Raw genomic sequence first — 5909 nt, 5'->3', positions numbered from 1 at the left:
AGGAAGTTTGATTATAGGGAACATCCTTCTGTCATCAGGACCCACGGTCCACGTTCCTAGATTATATATATCACTTCCTAACGGTAGATTAATGCAATTAAGTAGAAGAGGTAATTTAGGAATCCGATTATAGGGAACATCCTTTTAACACAAGGGCACATGGTCCACATTCCTAGATTACACAAGTAACTTCTTAACATTAATTTGGGAGAACTCTTTAAACTCTAATTAGTTTTCCTAGTAGAGAGTCAATCCCCGTTTCAAGGAATTGCCAAAGAAAGTAAGGGATACCTTCTGTCACAAGGTCTCATGATCTTACATTCCAAGGCTCTTCCTCTACATGGTGATCTAACCCTACATCTACATGGATTTACCTTACACACACTTCGTCAAACGCATACAAGGCACAACACACATAGATGATGATATAAATACTTTATTGCATAGGAAAATTTCCAAATACATAGTTCATATATCACAACACATCACAACTACTTCCTGCATCCTAGATCTAGAGATCTACTCCATAGAAAAGGAAATACAACCAAAAATGAAGAAAGAAGCAAACTACAACCCAATACAAAGAAGTAAAGAGAGGAGAGTGCTTATCCTTGAAGCGTGGCATCCTTGGAGGCATTCCCTTGCTCCGGAGGTGGGCGGATTGGTGCATATGTGGTTTCTAGGGTTCCCCCAAAAGGGGAGAACCCTCCTCCAAGCAATGGGAAAGAACCCCAAGCCAAAGATAAGTGAAAAGGTGAGAAAACCCCTTTTATAGAGCAGGGCATGGGCACCACACAGCCCGTGACACAGCCGTGTGGATCCACACGACCTTATACATCTTGCTTTCAGCCAAGGTGACATAGCCATATGGCTCACATGGCCTGACATTGCTGTTGGTGCGGGAAGCATCCGACGATCGAACCTAAGTTTTGATAATGGCAAAGGATTCAAAGTTAAGGTGCTTTGTTTTCTGACAGCTTTTGCTGAGTGTTTCAGGAAAGTCCTAACTGCGGTTAGGCAAGGTAAAACCCTAGGGGGTGGTAACCCTAGGTCATAGGGGGTGGTAACCCTATGCGGAAAGCCTTGGCAGGTCGATGGCTTCAGGCAAAAGTCCTAGGGGGTGGTAACCCTAGGTGGAAAGTCCTGGTGTCGCGAACCAGGTGAAAGTCTGAACTGGCCGGTGAAGCGGATGTTCAGCAGAAAGTCCGGGAGCATCGAGTGCCGAGCAAAAGTCCAGTCGATCTGGAGGATCGTACTGGCAACAGGTAAAATCTCCTGAGAGGAGTAGGTGAGGACGCGTTCCCCGTAGAGGGAACAGTAGGCGTCGGGTCGACCTAGGGTTTCCGGCTGGAAATCCGAAGTCAGACCCGGACAGTCCGGAGACAGTCATAATTTCATATTCATACTATTATTTTGTGTTAACTTTGTGTTGCAGGTATCTTTGGATTAACATACTTGCAGGTACCAAAAACACAAAGAAGGACTCGGATGAACAGTGTCCGAGGCGCCAGGCGCCTCGGGTGCGAGCCAGGAAAAGGCCAGCGCAGCAGACTGGAGGCGCCTTGAATGGAGTTCAAGGCGCCTTGGACCGGAGGTTGGAGGCGCCTTGGATAGGCTGAAGGCGCCTTGAACCAGATAGAGTTCGACCAGGTCAGTGCTGATCCACGCGGGTGACTCGGCTCGTTCAAGGCGCCTTAATGAACAGTATAAGGCGCCTTGAACCCCCTTTATAAGGGGTCTCGACCAGCAGCTTCAAACATCTTCTTCCAAGTGACTCAAGTGCTACGTGCTGCTCCAAACGACGTTCCGAAGTGCTGCTACTTGTGCCCGACGACCAGGAGCTCCGAATCTTCATTTCTTTGTCGTTGGTATAATTAATTACTGTCGTTTATTGTACTTCAACTTGTAATCATTTATCGAGCTTATAGTTGTTGCCCACCGAAAGCGATCAAGGATCGCGGGCCTTCGAGTAGGAGTCGCCTTAGGCTCCGAACGAAGTAAACGACCGTGTCTCTGTGTTTGTGTTTATTTACATTTTCCGCTGCTTTAATTACTCTACGAACGTTTTACGATTCCGATAGTCGAACAAAATAGCCGCGAGCGCTATTCACCCCCCCTCTAGCGCGTCTCGATCCAACAATTGGTATCAGAGCGGGGTCGTTTTGAATTGGTGCAACCACCTTTCAAAACAAATTTTTCGCAGTTTTTTTTGTTTTCGGAGTCGAATTAGAATTTATCCTTATAGCTATATTCTAATTTTTTTTTGTTTCCCTCGAATCGACTTTTGCTCGAAGTAGGTGCAACACCACTCGAGTTCGTCTTTATTATTCTTTATTCCAGCACTACTAATCCAAGACTTAGTCTTGGAACATATTTTGTTGTTTTCTTTTGTTACATATTATAAATGGCCCAACAAGAGGGTTTCAGCACTGTACGTCCCCCGCTATTTTCCGGAGAGGACTTTGGCTACTGGAAGGGAAGAATGGAAACGTATCTAAAGATACAATTCGAAACATGGATGATCATAAAGACGGGACTCAAACTGCCAATCGATGACGACGGCAAAACTACACCCTGCGAGAAGTGGGACGCCTCTTTAATAAAAAAGGTTGAAGCCGACGCCAAAGCTACCTGCACCCTCCAGTGTGGTCTTACCAAGGAAGAACTCAACAGAGTAGGTCCGTTCTCCTCTGCAAAGGAGCTCTGGGAAAAGCTAATCGAACTCCATGAAGGCACTGACGACACCAAGGTATGTAAAAGAGATCTTTTACTTAATAAATTATATAATCTAAAAATGCAGGAAGGAGAAACGGCGAGTTCTCTTCACGCAAGAATACAAGACATCCTTAACTCTCTTCACGGAATTGGCCAGAAAATAGAAAATCAGGACGTAATAAGGTATGCCTTAAACTCGTTTCCAAGGAATACATTGTGGGCATCAATGGTAGATGCCTACAAAGTTTTCAAGGATTTATCCTCTTTAAAACTAGATGAACTTTTTAGTGAATTTGAACTTCATGAGCAGACTAATGCACAGCCTACCGAGAAAGGTATTGCATTGGTTGCAGGTACAAGCCGAACCCGGGAACCAAGACCACGACGGAGAACCGAACCAGCATCGGAAGCTGAACCAGACTCTGACGATGAAGAAGGTGACATTACAACCGAGCTGGTAAACCTCGTGAAGAAGCTCTACAAGACGAAAGGATTCGACAAAAGAGATCTGAAGAAGGCAGTAAAATCAAAGGAAGGCCCACAAAATACAAAGATGAAGTTTGAAGTTACATGCTACGGGTGTAACCAAAAAGGGCACATCAAAACCAACTGCCCTAACATGAAGGAGATCAAAAAGCAAAGAAAGAAAAAGGTCCTCAAGGCAACATGGGACGAATCTTCATCGGAGGACGACGACGACGAGCTTGAACAAACGAGTCTACTTGCATTAATGGCCCGGGACCAAGTCGTTGAATACGGATGCGAGAGCGAGTCTGAGGCCGAGTCCCAGCAACGCTACGGACACGTCTCCGTTTCCGAAGGACCAGACCCCGCCGTAAGTATCTCCCGATTGAACACTTTAGTTAGCTATTTATTGCGCAAATTAGCTAAATCAAACCTGAAAGTTAAATCACTTCTAAAGGAAGTTAGTGTCCTTAAAGAAGTGGCTAACCCCAAATCCTTACCTGACCAGAGTCAGACTGAATTTCCAACTCAAGTTCAAAAACTTGAGGAAGAAAATTCAAGTCTAATAAATCAGGTTAAAGATTTAAAAAATACCTTAGAACGGTTTACTTTGGGCTCCAAGAATTTGAACTTGATTCTTGGGACACAAAGAGCCATCTACAACAGAACTGGGCTGGGTTACAAAAGTAAAAATAGATCCTATTTATCATTAATAAACAAACAAAGTATTAAAACAGTCCAAGCATGGGTCTCCAAGTCTAACTTGGTTAATCAAGTTGGACTTGGCCAATACTGGGTTCCAAAGGATCAAATATACTACCTCGATAGACCATATCGAGGCCATGATCCAGGGGGAGCAAAGAGAAAAACAATCCTAAAAATTTAAAATTAAATTCGAAATTAAAATTAAAAGTAAATTCAAAATTAAAATTAAAATTAAATTCAAAATTAAAATTAAAAATTAAATTCAAAATTCAAAATTAAAATTAAAATTAAATTCAAAATTAAAATTAAAAATTAAATTCAAAATTCAAAATTAAAATTAAATTCAAAATTCAAATTAAGAAATTAAAACTCAAAATGAAGATAAGGGATCCAGACTCGCTGGCACCCCCAACTAAACTACCCGGGAGGGTAACTGAACCTAATCTACCCGAAATGGGTAAAACAAGAGTAGATTACCCGGCAGGGTAATTAAGGTTAGATTAAAACGGACTAAGGTTAACTTGAACCACAGTACTGTTGAAGTTTTTGGATGATAGTACGTTAGGGAAGCTTGGGCATCTCATGTCTAGGAAGATATGACTTCGACCTGGTGCATTTGGCCAAGTGGAACTGACCGAAGCTACCCTTAAATGGATCCTAACTAGTTAGACCAAGGTTTAATACTAAGCTCAATGGGTAGGACTATTTGGAAAACCTCGAAGGCATGGTTACTTTAATGAGTTCCTTGTGACTCACCATAGCCCAGAAGTTTATCCAAAGAATGCTTACTTGTTGAACCCAAAGCTAAACCTGAATCTAACACAAAGTTAACCCAAACCTTAAAATTGAATTATAAATCATCTCACATCAATCATAGGTTTCCCTGATTGAAAATTTAGATCGGGTGAGATGACTAAGTAATAACATTCATTTGAAAATCATTTTCAAAATCAATTTCAAAACTCAATTTTCAAAATCAACTTTAAAACTCAATTTTCAAAATCAATTTTAAAACTCAATTTTCAAAATCAATTTTAAAACTCAATTTTCAAAATCAATTTTAAAAATCATTTTCAAAATCAATTTTAAAAATCATTTTCAAAATCAATTTTAAAACTCAATTTTTCAAAATCAATTTTAAAAATAATTTTCAAAATCAATTTTAAAAATCATTTTCAAAATCAATTTTAAAACTCAATTTTTCAAAATCAATTTTAAAAATAATTTTCAAAATCAATTTTAAAAATCATTTTCAAAATCAACTTTAAAACTCAATTTTCAAAATCAATTTTAAAACTCAATTTTTCAAAATCAATTTTAAAAATCATTTTCAAAATCAATTTTAAAACTCAATTTTTCAAAATCAATTTTAAAAATAATTTTCAAAATCAATTTTAAAAATCATTTTCAAAATCAATTTTAAAACTCAATTTTTCAAAATCAATTTTAAAAATAATTTTCAAAATCAACATTAAAACTCAATTTTCAAAATCAATTTTAAAACTCAAATTTTCAAAATCAATTTTAAAAATCATTTTCAAAATCAATTCTAAAGTTAAGTTTGAAAATAATTTCAAAATGATTTTAAAAAATCAATTCTAAAAACTCAATTATTTCAAAACCTCTTCAAAATTAAATTAAGTTTAAATTATAAAAAAAAAAAAAAAAAAAAAAATCGGGTGGAGCTTATCAGAGGCGCCTCCCATCAAAAGGAGGCGCCTTAGCAAGCGGCGGGAAAATTCCCGCCGCTTCATCTTAAGGCGCCTCAGATCAACCCAAGGCGCCTCCAACTTATATAAGGCGCCTTAAACCTTGGTTTAAGGCGCCTTCAACACTTTTTATCAACACGAACAGAAGCCTTTCTGTTCGTTTTCTGTCGACGCCGAGCATGCGATACTCGTGCTGTTTCCTCCCAACTAAGGCGCCCTCAACCGGTTTTTTTTCCTCTCTACGTGACAATGCCTCCTAGGTATAAACCTAATCCCTTCCCATTAAGTTTTACTTAGAATTTTTGCTTATTTCTA

The sequence above is a fragment of the Zingiber officinale genome, chromosome 1B (assembly GCF_018446385.1).
Source record: "Zingiber officinale cultivar Zhangliang chromosome 1B, Zo_v1.1, whole genome shotgun sequence".
In the NCBI taxonomy this organism is placed as follows: Eukaryota; Viridiplantae; Streptophyta; class Magnoliopsida; order Zingiberales; family Zingiberaceae; genus Zingiber; species Zingiber officinale.
Note: the sequence above shows the minus strand (reverse complement) of the source record.